The following is a 16,649-nucleotide window of genomic DNA, read 5'->3' as shown; positions in this document are numbered from 1 at the left end:
ACAGTGAGTCTGTAAGTGATTGTGGAGGCCAACTCTGGATCCACACGTCCTTTCACAGTGAGGACATTGGTTTCCAGGTGGGAGTTGATCATGGTGAGGGTTTGCCAAGCGTTCCTTCCTCTTAGCATGTTTCTCCCTTTCATCCTGAGTCTTCAAAGCCCTGTCTCATTACATATGCTAATCATCTGCATACTACCCCTTGCTTTTTCCTGTAGGACTAATTGCAGTTGTTAACAGTCATCAACAGGTTTACCATACCCATTGAGTCAATCACCCATCTCCTACTACCCTCCTGAGAAAACCCCCACCCTCCCACTATATAAAAGGGTCTGATGACTTCTGTTTCAGTGTATCTGAAGAAGTGTGCATGCACACAAAAGCTTATATCAAGAACAAACTTAGTTGGTCTCTAAGGTGCTACTGGACATTTTTTTAAAATTTTTATATATATTTCAAAGCCCATGACATTTTTGCTAAAGGCTGTTCTCCAATTGGAGCACTCACAGGCCAGTGTTTCCCAATTGTCGGCGTTTATACTACATTTTTAAAGATTTGCCTTGAGAGAGTTTTTAAACCTCTTTTGTTGACCACCAGCATTACGCTTTCCATTTTTAAGTTTGGAATAGCTTTGGAAGACAATAATCAGGCATCTGAACAACATGACCGGTCCAACAAAGTTGATGTTGAAGAGTCATTGCTTCAACACTGGTGATCTTTGCTTCTTCCAGTACACTGGCATTAGTTCGCCTGTCTTCCCAAGTGATGTGTAAAAATATTTCGGAGACACCACTGATGGAATCTTTTGAGGAGTTGGAGATGGTGTTTATAAGTGGTCCATGTTTCACAAGCATACAGTAAGGTTGGTACTACAATAGCTTTGTAAACAACATGGTGGTCCATGTATCTTAACATTGTGTGTCATGATGCATCTTTCTCTGATTGGCTGTTATCACATGTTCTCTGCTATACAAACAAAGAACAACATGGAGGAAGAGCTACAGCGGCTGCCGAAGCAGAATATTGGCAACTAAAACACCCATTTTGTTGTAGTACTGGGCGTATTGCTGGCCAGGTAGAGACCAAAGGGTTAAAATAAGACCATTCAATGCACATGCACATTTCGAACTGGACACAACAAATAACTGGGCATGTGCAAAAATGGTACAGCTCGGCTGCTCAGTCACACCAATCTTGCAGACCTGGCCATTGAATTTAGTTCCGCCTTCTGTTTTTGAGGGAAACAATAAAAATTTACAATGCAAAGAACTATTAACATTTTTAGTGGCGGGGGCAGCACACCTCATCACAGCAAGAAACCGTAAAAACCAAGACTGAACCATCTATTGAACGATGGCATCAACAAATCTATAGCCTTATTGGAAAAACTGACTAAACAAATACAGGCGCCCAAAAGACAAGCAGAGACAGACAGTTTTTATGCAACATGCTTTGGTTTTATTGATTATGCAAATAAAAGTGTTGCTCTGATTGGCCTCCATGGACTCTGGGATGATTCTTGTATTATTTTCTTTTGATTAACCAGTGTACGTTTTCCAGTATGGCAATATGACAGGGTCCTCAAAAATATATAGGGCTCGGTGTTCCTCTTATATTTATATATAGATCTTGCAGGGTGGTTTTTTGTTGTTGTTTTTAAGTATACTTCCAGCTGAGGGCTGCCTCCAATGCTACGCTTTAAATGTACATCTAAGATGATTTATGTGACCATGTTAAATATAATGTGTGCTTGTGAAAAATACATGTGCAGATATTTAACATAAATATGCCATCATCAGTGAACAGAGTTTATCCTTCTCAAGGAGTCAGGATCAGACACAGGTTTGTTTCGCATGAAGTGTGAAGGAGCCCTCTGTGTCCTCAAATGTTGAGTAACCAAGGAGAAAGAACCCAAATGTTGGACATGCCCACATGGTTCAACTTTATGGCTGAAACAGCACAATCCTATGCATGTCTACTCAGAAGCAAAGTCAATGGGATTTACTCCCAGGTAAGCATAGGAGCCAACTCCGAGGGGCTGAGGTCCCTTCGCCCCCCCAATAAAATATTTGAGGGGGCAGTCCCCCAAATTGATGGGTATTGTATTGCCATTAAAATGGTATATGTGGGCCACATCTTGTGATTATGTGGGGTGGGGTTTACCTGCCCTCCCAATATTTTATTCAAGTTGGCCCCCCCTGTAGGTAAGTGTGTATAGGACTCCACTCTTAGGTCGCAGAAAATAATGTGAAAATAATGCCAACCAGTTGTGTTGGGACTATGACTCCCTTCACAAAGGCAGATCTATGGGAGTGTGGACACAGAGCTTCTGGGGTGCTGCAAGATGCGCATAAATATGGCGTCAAATGGAAGGACACAGGATTTTGGTGCCACTGAAATTTGAGATGCCAAAGTCCATCACTGCCCTTCAGTTCCCATATAAAGGGCACCAGGTTGTTGAAGGCCAATCTAAACATATCCCACCCCCCGCTGAGCCTTGGGTTCCCAGATATTGTTGGACTACAAGCCCTATCACGGAGGGCTTGCAGTGTGGCATAACGGTTAGAGTGCTGGACTATGATCTGGGAGACCAAAGTTCGAGTCCCCACTCAGCCATGAAGCTCTCTGGATGGCATTGGGCCAGTCACTGTCTCTCAACTTAACCTATCTCAAAAGGTTGTGAGGATGAAATGGGAAAGAGGAGAACCATGTCCACCATCTTGAGATCCTTGGAAGATAACGGTGGTGTAAGGATATCAGGGGGTTACTCAAGAGCAATCAGGCAAATGCCTCTCTGGCCGGCTGTAAATCCTCGTTATTGGTGACAAAAACCCTTCACCATGCAGAGCGCCACTATTCCGTGGCTCGCTCATTCACTGGCAGAATCTGTGAGTGGGCGGTCCTTAAACCTTCCCCAGCAGTGTAGTTTCTTGACGCCCAATCTGCGCCTCCCCTCTCAGCGTGGAAGCCTACTGCACAGGGAGGGCGTGGGTAACGGAGGACCTCTCTCCTCCCCACTTTGCTCAGGCAAGGTGTCCTGGCACCACCTTGCCTCCTCCAAGCCCTGAAGCTCCTCTCCACTGGAGGCGTGGTTACTCTCCTCCACTGAGGAGGTGCTGCTTCCCACGATCTTTGGGGGCTCTCTGTAATCCATCCGGTTTTTCCCCTCTCGCTCCTGAGCCGATGGCATTTCCCTGACAGGTGGTATATAGAATGAATGAATGAATGAATGAATGAATGAATGATCTCCAGCAAGCCTGGCTAATGGTCACAGGTGACTGGAATTGTATTCCAAGGACACCTGAGGAACCTAAGTTTGGTTTAAACCTTATCTCCATCCCCTTTCTTTCTGTAATGCAAAGGTCCACCTCATGACATCAGGGAATTTCTAGCACCCATTCCTCACCAGTAGCTGGGGCCCAAAGGGGTGAAGCCGCAGTATGGGTAGGTGTGATTATGCTTTAAGGGAGAAATATGGAGAGAACCTGAGGTGGTTTGGGTGGTAGCCCTGCACTGTGTAATGTATAGTTCTACCCAGAGAAAGCCCATGAATTCAGGCTAGATTTTACATTCATTACTCCACTAATTGGGCTGCACTACGTCTCCTCTCCCCCTCGAGCAAAAAAGGGGATCAACATCACAGGCGCTGGCAGCGTCCTCATTTGTTTATTAAATGTTCAGAATCCTGCATTAACCAGCTGTCATTTATTTCGCAAGGAAAGTGTGACAAATGGGAGCATTAAGTAACTCGCATCATTTTACCGCACTCATGATTGATATCAGGTTATTCTGAAACAGGGCCCGTAAATAACATTACCCAATATTGTATTTGTGTCCAACGCTGTATTTATTCTGGAAGCCTGGCTCCATAGTTGTTGGAAAATTGCTCCTCTTCCCCTCGAAAGGAAGAAAACAAATCTGAAAGGGAGGGGAAAAGGCATATGGCAAGATTTTCTCTTTCCATCTTGGCTTGTTTTTGTGAACATTACAGTGAGTCGTTTGTATTCAGAGGAGTGGGCGGATGGGGAACCCTGAACACTCACCAGTGGTGAGCTCACTGTTGTTTGTGTACTTAAAAGAATGAATCAGATACTGGTGAGTTGGAAATCGGCATCGCCTCGCTTGTGTAAACAGAACTGGGACAATTTATATCTATCAGCTGTCACAGGATAGCCCTGACTGCTCCCACCCTCAGATTTAGCTCTCTGGAAACAACTTGTGAAAATTGGTTGTGAGGGTAAGAAATGGTTCAGGTTCCCAGGAATAAACTCTAGGGAATTTCATCTATGCAGAAAGAATGCAGCTCTAGCTTAAATAAAGAGAACCTTGTATTCAAGGGCTTTTCGATTGGCTTAATGTAATACTTATTAAAGGTGTGTGTGTGTGTGTTTTAAACAAAGGCATTGGAGTATGTTAAGAAATGCAGTAACATCTCATTCTTGCATCCATGAAAGGATCCTTTTCATATACATCAATACATGTACATAGAAATCCATTAGCTTAAGACCCATTCCACATTCTATGACAAAAAAGGATGAACATACTCTGATATATCAAGCCTACAATACTACTCAATGAACTAAAAGCATTTTTCTGTTACTGTATAAAATCATTATATAAATAATTTTCAGTACAGCTGTGTACAGCTATCTCTTTAACATGCTTCTTTTCCTCTCTCGGGGTAACTGCTTACAAAAGAAATAAGAAGAATCCAAATTATGACATATTTAACTTGGCCCTTAGATGATGGAATAATTTCCAAAATCCCCCAGATCTCACTTGAGTTGTAGTCAACTAAGATTTACTCAGAGTAGACCAATTGAAGTTAATGGCCCTGAATTAGTCCTGCATTGGGTTTGCCCTGGGTAGGACTTACAGAATACAACCTAATATTCCTCGCTTTACTGTTATAATTGCTTCTTACTGCCATAAGCTGGAAGGTATCTTTTTTAAAAAGTGTGATAAAAAAGTTTATAGCCCCCATGGTTGGGAAATATAAGATTTTACACTTAGGCAGGAATAACCAGCTGCACAAATATAAGATGGCTTGCCAGTAGTACATGAAAAAAAGGATCTAGGAGTCTTAGGAGACCACAAGCTTAACATGAGTCAACAGTGTGATGCAGCAGCAAAAAAAAGCTAATGCTATTCTAGGCTGCATCAGCAGAAGTATAGTGTCCAGCTCAAGGGAAGTAATAGTACCACTCCATTCTGCCTTGGTCAGACCTCACCTGGAATACTGTGTCCACTTCTAGGCGCCACAATTTAAGAAGGATATTGACAAGCTGGAACGTGTGCAGATGTGCTGGGCCCAGGGGTAACCTGTGAAACGCAGTCCAGGACTTGTCCAGAATCCAAAGGTTCCACTGGGAATCAGTCCAACAGGGCCAAGGCAGGAGACCAGGTAAGGACAGGTACAGGATCTCAGGCAGGATCTAGCATACAGCAATGTTGCTCCCACAACCTGGGGCGGGGTCCGACAGCCTTTTAACTTTGTCGGGGTAGCGGCCAGTCCTGATCCCCTGGCGACTCACCTCCCTGTTTTGCCCAAAGGCAAGCACTCCTCCTACGAGTACTCGGGTCTCTCCTCTCAGACCTTCGTCTCTGCAGCTCAGGAGACATCGGCGGGTTACTAGACCCAGGGGCCGCCTCAGCCTCCCCTGACCAAACCGGTAGTGCAGAGCTGTAAGTGATGGCCTAGCTGAAGGCAATGAGGTAATCCCCGCATCTTGAGCCAGGGCAGGCTCAGGCCCTTGGCTTGGCCCAGCTGGTGTTTGTTGCAGGGGAACCTGTGCAGACTGGGACTCTTCAGGATCAGGCCCCAGACTTGGTTCAGATGATGCCTGAGACAAAGGATCCGGTGCAGACTGAGTCTCCTCTGGTTCTGAGTCCGAGCCCGAGTCCCAGGCCATCACAGCAGAGGAGGGTGACTGAGATGATCAAGGGTCAGGAAACCAAGCCTTATGAGGAATGGTAGAGAGAGTTGGGTGTGTTTAACCTGGTAAAGAGCAGACTGAGAGGAGATATGATAGCAATCTTCAAAGATCTAAAGGACCATCACATGGAAGATGGAGCAACCTTGATTTCTCCTGCTGTGGAGGCTAGAACCCAAACCAACAGATTCAAGTTAGAAGAGAGGAAATTCAGATTAAACATCAGGAAGAACTTTCTGAAAGTAAGAGCTGTATGACAGTGGAACAGACTCCCTCAGAAGGTTGTGGACTCTCTTTCCTTAGATGTTTTAAAGCAGTGGTTGGGTGGCCATCTGTCCTGGATGCTTTAGTTGAGATTGCTGCATCGCAAGGGGAGCAATGACTAGATGACCCTCGAGAACCTTTCCAGCTCTACAATTCTGTGATTCTAAGATACACAAGAAGGACTGAAAGTGGCTTCTGGAAAACACTCAGAGGTCAGAGCAAGGTCTAAATAAGATAGCTAACAGTAGGGCTTCATTTAGGTGTATAGTTCCTTGCCCTTCCCCAAGAGTGGCAAAACCAGAATAAATTATGTAAAATAGTAAAAACCGGAGAGCAAATAATGCAGATTCAGAAATACTAAACAAAATTCACCCTTGGTTTGTGTATCTATCAAATAAAGCCAGCATTTCTTGTTCAGGAATTTAGCACAACATTTTTAATTTTATTATTATGACACAGAGCCCTCCCCACAAGCATTGAGTTTTGTGTTTTGTTGCACAACGTGGAGTACAGGAATATTTGTGTGAGAGACACAGAATCTCTGGTTAAAATCCTACCCCAATTGTCCTCTTTCCCCCAAATCTAGTTATGAACCCCACTTCCTGATCTTCTGCTTTCTAAATTGAACTCCAGTGTCCACTGAGCTGGGCAGATATAAAATGGCAGCCATCTGTCTGATAGCAGACTGGATAAATAATAATTTCTATTATGAGCAGAGTTTTAAAGCGAGGCTTTCTCTGAACACAACTAAGCTCCACCGGATTGCTGACGTATATAGTGACAGCAAAAGTTGACGCATATTGAGATGGGGTGGAGAAGGAAGGCAAACCTGTTCATCTGTGGACTGTCTGGTGTGGTTTATACTGAATCTGTCTTCATATATAATCTTTGAAGCTTGCTTACAGGAGCTGAGAACATTGTCACTTCAGTCTTTACAGCTAAAATGCATCCCCTGGTTGGGATTAATCCCTTGCGGGAATGCAGGCTGTAGTGATTTCTCAACACACGGAAGGCCTCTCTGCCTGGAGAATGTTCTGGCTGTTTGTCATTCTCAGTACCCCTGAACAACACCACACCTTCTCCCCAGAGATCACCTGTTGGATATTTCTGTATGGAAGAAATACAAAGAAGAGGAGTTGATTACTATTTAACACACCAGCAAAATGCTAGTTGTTCTAAAGAGCTTGATGTGTGTGTGTGTGTGTGTGTGTGTGTGTGTGTGTGTGTGTGTGTATACTGTACTCTTGGCTGGTTGCCTAGGAACGTATAAAGACAAGGAAAAGTTTCTTTTTGTATTCTAAACTTTACAGAGAGAAACTATAGAACCCAACCTCTTGGATAATGGTGTTGTCCTGAGTGAATCTCCACCCCCTGTCTCTCCCACTTCCTCATTCATCATCATCATCACCTCCTCTATGGGTGCTGCTATGTGCCTTCTGTCTTCGAGCTCTTTGCTCTCCTACTTTTAAGGCCCACCAGGTTCTGGGAGATGGTGGGTCTGGGATGCTTCCTAATGGCAACGTGTCAGCCAGCTGCTCTGGCTCTCCCAACTTTCCCCTTCACCTGCCTCTGAGCTGTGACCTCCCTCAAACCCCTGTTGTAAATCTATATTGTCTTCCTCCCCCTCCTCCTCCCTGGAAGGGTCAGGATGGGGAGGCGGTCTCCACCATTCCTCCTCTGCCCACTCCTTGACAGTGTGGAGGGAGAGCTTGTGTACTATGAAAGTTTCCAGGGCTATTGATTAGGGGCACAGCTGAACTGAGCATAGGGCCGTCTTTCCCATAGGCGCTAGGGGTGTGGGGCACGCCGGGCTCTTAGGGAGGCCAGGCTGAAAGCAGAAATGAGCAGTTCTATTTATTTAATTTTTAATAATAATAATAATAATAATAATAATAATAATAATTTACTATTTATAACCTATCCATCTGGCTGGGTCTCCCCAGCCACCCTGGGCAGCTTCCAACAACGTATTAAAATACAGTGGTCTGTTAAACATTAAAAGCTTCCGTAAACAGGGCTGCCTTCAGATGTCTTCTAACAGTCTGGTAGTTGTTTTTCTCTTTGACATCTGGTGGGAGGGCATTCCACAGCGCGGGTGCCACTACTGAGAAGGCCCTCTGCCTGGTTCCCTGCATCTTGACTTCTGGAAGTGAGGGAACCGCCAGAAGGCCCTCGGCACTGGACCTCAGTGTCCGGGCAGAAGGATGGGGGTGGAGACACTCTTTCAGGTATACTGGACCGAGGCCGTTTAGGGCTTTAAAGGTCAGCACCAACACTTTGAATTGTGCTCGGGAATGTACTGGGAGCCAATGTAGATCTTTCAAGACCGGTGTTATGCAGTCTTGGCAGTCGCTCCCAGTCACCAGTCTAGCTGCCGCATTCTGGATTAGTTGCAGTTTCCAGGTCACCTTCAAAGGTAGCCCCACGTAGAGTGCATTGCAGTAATCCAAGCGAGAGATTACTACAGCATGCACTACTCTGGTGGGAGAGCCCGTGGGCAGGTAGGGTCTCATCCTGCGTACCAGATGTAGCTGGTAAACAGATGCCCTGGACACAGAATTGACCTGTGCCTCCCTCGACAGCTGTGAGTCCAAAATGACTCTCAGGCTGCGCACCTGGTCCTTCAGGGGCACACTTACCCCATTCAGGACCAGGGAGTCCCCCACACCTGCCCGCCTCCTGTCCCCCTAAAACTGTACTTCTGTCTTGTCAGGATTCAACCTCAATCTGTTAGCCGCCATCCATCCTCCAACCGCCTTCAGACACTCCCTTCTAAATCCCTTGTATTTGCATCTGCAGCCATTTTGCAATGGCGATGCACAATTTGCTTGCATGATGAAAATGAGGCCATCAATGTGCACACAACGAGCTGATCGCAATCGCTCTCTCACACACCATTTGGTGAATGGCCACTGATGCATTGGGGTTGAATACGCTCCCACAAATAGTCTATGAATGTTGAAACAATGCTAGTCACGCAGCTCGGTCCTATCGGCTTTACAAGTGAGGACGAACTGTTTGTACTGTTTGCTTCAGCTGCTAAGTGGATATGTGAGTAAACAGCTGCCCTCAAAGTTCAGCATCCTTCACATTCAGCACCCCCCAAAATCTCCTAGGTCACCAGCCTCTGTTTACACATTTATTTAATATATTTCTGCCCATCTTTTAGGTCAAGTACTATGAACAGAGACTATCTCTCTCCCCACCCCCCCACAATACCCCTACCAATGCCTAACCGCCACTTGAGCAAAACGAACAGCTGCTCCAATCAAAGAGGGAGATCCCGGGGCCACGTTTGCCTTAAATGGCACAAGCCACACACCCCGAGCCAGCCAACTGGCTGGCTCGGGGGATGACATGGCCCGAGGATTCCCCTGATCGCATGGGGCCAGCCCCCACGCTTGGGTTGGGGGCATGAAGCCCGCAACCCCACCTCCTCCTGATAGTCGGAAGTGGCTTTATGACTTAAGATGCATGTCTGCAATATCTTAAAACACACACACAAAAAGACATATATATATTTGCATCAGTGGGCTACAAAATGGAAGAGAGACTCATACAAAATAAAAAAGTTGCAGTGGAATGGAGAGGAAAATGTGAATGAACGTCAGAGTGGACTGGGGCACACACATGCATTTGGCTGCAAGACCCATGTCTGCGTGTAAATCAGGTGGTACCTAATCTGTGAGTAGGTTTCTGAGAATGCTTTCCCTCTTTCTTTTCTTAAGTGTCTTCCTGGAAAGGGCAGGCTGTCATCTGACATATATGTGATGGCGATTTGAGCAGCCAGGAGACTTTTGATACAGCAGCTCTATGAAAACCATATGTTATTTGCAGACACCCAAAGGTTTTCCCTGAACTGTTAACTTGCAGGGTAGATATACTCAGTCAGAAAAAAGGAGCCAGCATACAGCCAGCATCCCTCCATCAAGCCACCACCGTCTCCATTGGGGGGAAAAGGTAACCAAAGGGAAAGTCTCAGGTTGGACAAATCTTTTTCAGGCAGTGAAATTCTAACAAACAGGGAATGGTGCTATTTAGGGAGGGCAGGTATGGGAAAACCTCTCCTCTTTACAGAGGGGAGGAGATGTGAGCAGGAGCCATTCCTGCGTTGGCAGGGGGTGTTCCAGCCCCTGCCCAGCTGGCCTGGCTGCTGCACCACGCCCCCAGGTAGCCAACCAATCAGGTGGAGGCTTGGGGGCGGGGTTTTGCCGCTCACATGTGGCCGCAGCAGCACTTCCCTTTCATTCCGCTGCTGGCAGTGGCGTAGCGTGGGTTGTCAGCACCCGGGGCAAGGCAAGTAATTTGCGCCCCCTAACCCGTGGATTTGCTCCCCCTAACCCATGGATTTGCGCCCCCTAACCCTAACCCCCAGATGTTGCGCCCGGTGCGGCCGGCACCCCCTGTACCCCCCACGCTACGCCACTGGCTGCTGGACAACGTCATTTTGGTCCAGCCTTCTGAAGAGAAGGGTTTGGTGAGGCTCCCATAGCCCTATGGCCAGGAAACTCTTAAACCATGTGGTGGCGCGCAAATTGCGCTATATGTATGGCCATGTGATTCCGCATGCTGACATCCGGTTCAGCGAGTTGTCTTTGTTTCGTGATGACGGTGTTCACTTTTCGGATCTCAGCAATGATATTTGGCTGGCCGACATCATCAGAAGCCTTAGGGATTTGTTGCAGCTGTGAGGGTATTGGCAGCGAGCCTCTTGGGCTCGGGTGGCGATTAGGCATTGGAATGTGTTTGTGTATTGCAGGGCAGGGTGTGGCCATCGCCTACCCCTCCACTTTATGGGTATTCCAGTAAAGGAATCCGGCGGTCGTGGATCCTGTCTGACGCCCTTGCTGGTGGCTAGGGCCATGGCACGACCCCCGGTGACATCAGGGGGAGCTTTCAGTTGTATTTGCATCAACAGGCTCCTCCCACTGGTGGTTAACCCTTGATAGACTCACCCCTCCCTGAGGGGGTGGAGTCACGCTCTGTTGTTTTATCCAATGCCTAAGCCAATACCTCTCACATGCTGTAATCAATAAAGTTGTGGCCTTTTTTAGCCCATTAACCTAATATACTGTGTCCATGTGTCTTTCTTATCCCCAAGCAGGTGGCAGGTCCTTGAACCACAACAGTTCTCTTCCGTTTCCATTTCTCTTGCAGACCACAGATGGATATTTGCCAGGACCACTGATATTGCTTAGTGGATACATTGGGTCTATATGCTGAGAGACCATAGAAATGAGCCTGTGTACTCACAATACCTGTCAAAGGCAGAAAACCTTTCTCCGTGGAAAAGGATGAGTATTTGACCTGTGTTGATAAAATTGCCATAATTATTATGAGGAAGATATCAAAAATGCAAACTTAAAATACACTGGTTCTTGAAAGCTAATATTGAATAATTCAGAGCAGCCAGAAAACATGATCTTACTAAAAATGACAAAAGTGATTCAGGTAGTTATAGCCAAGGCTTAATTGAAGTCATAAAATCCTGATGCATTTGGCGGCAGGTGGGAATCCTTTACCACACATGATATTAGAAACAAATCTTACTGTCTCCTCATTTAATAAATTAGATTTTGTCTGCTCCCCAAACCTCAAGTTCCTAAATTCTAATATCCCTTGAGGAGGAACAGTTTCATTCAAAACTGACTGGATTTGATACATTTGATTAAATCTTTTCATGCCCCTTATTAGGATCACTGTTGTAATTTCTTTTTTGCTTGGATCAAAATGAAAAAAAATGTGTTAAGTGTTGCCACTGAAATGTCTTCTAACTGAAGTTCAAAGCAAATTGGACGGGTTCCTCCCTAGGCAAATACCTGAGAAATTTCGAAGGGGTCCAGAAGAGTTTAAGTTTGTGCTGGGCTAAACTTGGGGAGGGAGCCTGAATTGTGGAAGAAAGTGCAAGCCTCGTTGGTGCCCTATGTTTGGGGGAAAACCTCCTGCAGTAGATATTGTGAGTCACTCCTCCAACAACAACAAGTGAGACAAAAAGAAATTAGAGAGAGAGAGAAAAAGAGAGAACATTGCTTCTGCCATTAGTTACCAGTAAGCCCTCTTTGAATTATGCACCTAAACTGCCAATGTATACCCTCCGACATTTCTCTGCTGAAAATAGGGATGGCCTTAATAATAATAATAATAATAATAATAATAATAATAATAATAATAATAATACCCCACTCATCGGACTGGGGTGCCCCAGCCACTCCACATGGCTTCCAACATATATATAGAAACATAATAAAACTTTAAGCATGAAAATCTTCCCTATACAGGGTTGCCTTCAGATGTCTTTTAAAGGTTGTATGGTTACTTATCTCCTTGGCTCGAGAGTTGCATAACTCCATACCCTTCAACATTTCTCCAACAGAGAGCCAGTGTGGTGTAGTGGTTAAGAGCAGTAGACTCGTAATCTGGAGAACTGGGTTCATGTCTCCACTCCTCCACATGCAGCTGTTGGGTAACCTTGGGCTAGTCACACTTCTTTGATGTCTCTCAGCCCCACTCACCTCACAGAGTGTTTGTTGTGGGGGAGGAAGGGAAAGGAGAATGTTAGCTGCTTTGAGACTCCTTCGGGTAGTGATAAAGTGGGATATCAAATCCAAACTCTTCAATAAAAATAGGGACGTCCAACTATACCCTTCAGCATTTCTCATATGAAAATAGGGATGTCCTATGTAAAAGCGGAACATTCCGGGATCAACTCAGAAATCTGCAAATCCGGGACTGTCCCTGGAAAACAGGGACACTTGGAGGGTCTGCCACTGCTACCATAATTACGTTGGGTTTCACCCACCTTTTAGATCGTGGCTCATGCGAATTTTGAGCCAAATGTTGAAGAAGAGGAGTTTGGATTTGATATGCACCAGGATCTGACGAAGAAAGAAAGATGGAAATTGCGGCCATCCATGTACTGATGGCACCTGACTCCAGAACTCTGGACAACCTCTCTTATGGGCTTCACTTTGTCAAGCTTCACAACAGTGATGCCACCGGATGGCCAATATGCTGAGAGTAGAGGTTGCTGACTTCCAAAGTATCTGTGCATAAGCACCACGCAGCGAGGAAAAATGTATAATGTCATCCCTGTGATGAATGAATACTATTATAATAGATAGTGGCACTATCAGAGAGATCTGGCAACAGCAGAGGCAAGTCTAATTGGTCATTAGAAAATGTTTTCCAGCTATCCAGTGATGAAACAAATCCTTGCAACATATTTGGTTTTGTTTCCCATTTTATGGATGGAATTGTCTCCTAGCCCTGCTTCCCTGACCCCACTGGCTCTCGCAGCAGGCAAGAAATATGCTTCTTCACATTCTCTCCCTTAATGAGGTGCACTTTTGAGGCTGCCTTTCTTTCTGGCCTTTTGCGAGATAGCCGTACTGCAGACAGACAATGAAAACTCCCCAGCTTTTAAGCTCTCACTGCGAGCTTTATCGCTTCTCCGTGGTGGCCCTGTGCAAGCTGAGGGAGAAACACGAGGTCAACATCAATTCCTCAGAGGCAAGGCTTTGCATGGCAGCACACACAATGTCTCCCTGTTGGTTCAGAAGCTAGAGAAAGAAAGAGAACTAGAATGCAATTTAGGAAGGGAACAGAATGTGGTGGTTTCCCCCCCTGGACTAAGAGCAATAACAGAGGCCAATCAAGTGAAGAATTTGGGTGGATCATTGTTAATGCCTGACTAACAGCTAAGCATGGCTTTGTGTGTGGCATTGGGAGTGCGGCATGAGTGAAGGCCAGAGCTTGGTGGTAGAGTACATGCTTTGCATCTGGGAGGTCCCAGGTTCATTCAGTCAGCCCAGATGATGAACCATGCACTCACTTGGAGCTTCCTATGCTCCATTTTCAAGGACACCTGAGTCTGAACCAGCAGAAACGCCATTTTCTGAGGATCCTCAAGGTCTGAGAGGAGGTGTGCAACACCGGTCTACGTGATTGGCAGGCTGCACGAGGCCTCTGGAATGCTCATGTTTATCATTCCATACAGGAGATTCCATTCTGCTTTCTGCACCGCCAGCTTCTTGCTCCAGCCCTCCAAATGTAGATATGGGTGTGGCCGCCCAAGGCTCTGATCTGGTAGATTATATCGGTAATCTTTAACTTTTTCAGATTGGGGACTCACCTTTATTGCTCTCTCTCCCTTCTCACTCCATTGCCACAGCCACTGCCTTCCCTTTTGCTCACCTACACTGCCCTGACTTCATGCAGTGATTGTGATGTGGCACTACATCTTCCAATGGGGGCTGCATGATGACACTCTTGCATTTTTACTATATAGAAAGAAAGATATTGTTATGACTTTCTCCCCCTGCCCAAATTTGTTTCTTCTCCTCTCTCGCCTTTGCTTTTCTCTCTCTTTTCTCCTCTGTTAGACAACACAAAACAAAAAGTCCCGGTGACGTCAGGGGTGCTACCCACCCTAGATGTCTTAACCTATCAATTGAAGATCAGTAACACACTCTCTGGAAAATATATCTCACAATGCACTTTGGAAAATACTTCCTAGCTAGCTGTGAATAAAATCTCTTTTATCCTCTTGTCTGTTTTAGCAGAGCTTCAAGACAGAGACGTGTTTCTTCCCCTGTAGGGAACACTTCCACTTTGGAACACTTTCGGCTTCCAGTGAAGACCCTGGAAAGAGTTGCTCATTCAGATCACATCTCACAATTAAGGCTCTTGCTAGCAGAATTGAATAGATCCCTAAGGGTTGTGTAAATTTCCATAGAAATTGAGGGGTGGGTTCCAATCAAACACGGAAATGCTACCGAGGGAATCCATTAGGAAAACATTTGAAAACTACAGGTATAATGTCCCTCTCACATAGAAAGCAAGGCTCCTGCATACTGATAGAGGTGGTTCCCCATTCCAGGAGAATGAGGCTGTCCCTGAACTGGATGTGGTAACTGTTGGGCAAGGCGCAGTTAACACTATGCATCTGTTTAAGACCGGAAGCCCATATGATGTGATGCTGGGACCTTCCAGTTTGCGAGAATTGCCTCCTTCAGTGCCACAACAACCCCTGCATTTGATAGTACAACTGATTCCACAGATGTCAACAGCGAAGCCAAATCTATGGCGTCAGTTCTGTCTGGAAGAGCACCAAGTGAAATAATGACTAACCTAACATTGCAAGATAAAATAGGCAAAGATCAGGTTATTCATTGCCTCCCCTGGTGGGCTTTTTTTGTGTGTGCTTCTCCTACTGTTGGCATAGTTTTAGGAACTTGGACGTACATTAAGTGCGTTCATACATTCTAGGACCGGCTTCCCAAGTTTGTGATTTATAGAAACTGCTTTCCCCATGTTGTGTGCCCCAATAAAGTGCAAACGGGTGTGTGAGATCTTTCTCTCATCCATGAGGTAATTTTGAGACCAAAATGCCATTGCAATAAAACTAGGGTGTCATTCAACCCTTAAAAGGGTGGGTTTGCATGGTCTGTGTTAAATGTGGTGTCTCTTATCATCATGCTATGGTGATCAGTTATGGCAGGACTGGGCAACATATAGCTTTGGGTGCTACATGTAGCCCTCAGCCGAATTTATAGAGGTGGGCCCAGAAGAGGAGGAGGAGGAGGCGGAGGAGGAAGGAGGGTGAAAGCAGGACATGGAACCTGAAGTGGAAGGTGTGCTGGAAGAAAGCAGGAGGGAACCCTGTACAAGTGACTAAGTCAGACCTCTGGCAAGAGTGATCTGTCCCTCCCTGGTATTTGGTTAGCAGCACCAAAGTGACTTCCCTGGCACATGAACCTGCATAGTGTGTATGGAGGTCCTGCCCAGACAACAAGAACCCCCTTTCGGCCTCACTGATGTGGTCCAAAGGAAAGCAGAGCAATATGTTTGGTACCAGCTTGGATGCAGGAGTTGCCAGAAGGAGGTGTACAAGACGCCATCCAACCTTCTTAGGGACTCTACTCTAGATTTGTGCAGGGCTTGCTCCTTTGCCCTTTCTTCTCCTGAAGATGCCTTGCAAGGCAGCAGGTACAGGTTTTTGCAGTTTACAGTGGTTCCTCTGGTTATGTACTTAATTCGTTCCGGAGGTCTGTTCTTAACCTGAAATTGTTCTTAACCTGAAGCACCACTTTAGCTAATGGGGCCTCCTGCTACTGCTGCGCCACTGGAGCACAATTTCTGTTCTCATCCTGAAGCAAAGTTCTTAACCCGAGGTTAGCGGAGTCTGTAACCTGAAGCGTCTGTAACCTGAAGCATATGTAACCCGAGGTACCACTGTACTCCCAAAGCCTTTCTCATGAATAAGTATAGCTGAAGGGTAGCAGAGGTTTAGGACCAGAGTTTTCCTTCTCCTAGATGGGCCACCTTTCCAGGTTGATGAGCCCCATCTGCCCCAGATTTCAAGTAGGTATAGCTTTTCTCTCCCCCTACAAGACAAGCTGCACCATCCAAAATGCAAATGTTCAAGGGACTGCAGCTTTGCTTCTGGTCACCTAG

The sequence above is a fragment of the Podarcis liolepis genome (genome assembly GCF_965112155.1).
Source record: "Podarcis liolepis genome assembly, chromosome: 5".
Taxonomy (NCBI): domain Eukaryota; kingdom Metazoa; phylum Chordata; class Lepidosauria; order Squamata; family Lacertidae; genus Podarcis; species Podarcis liolepis.
Note: the sequence above shows the minus strand (reverse complement) of the source record.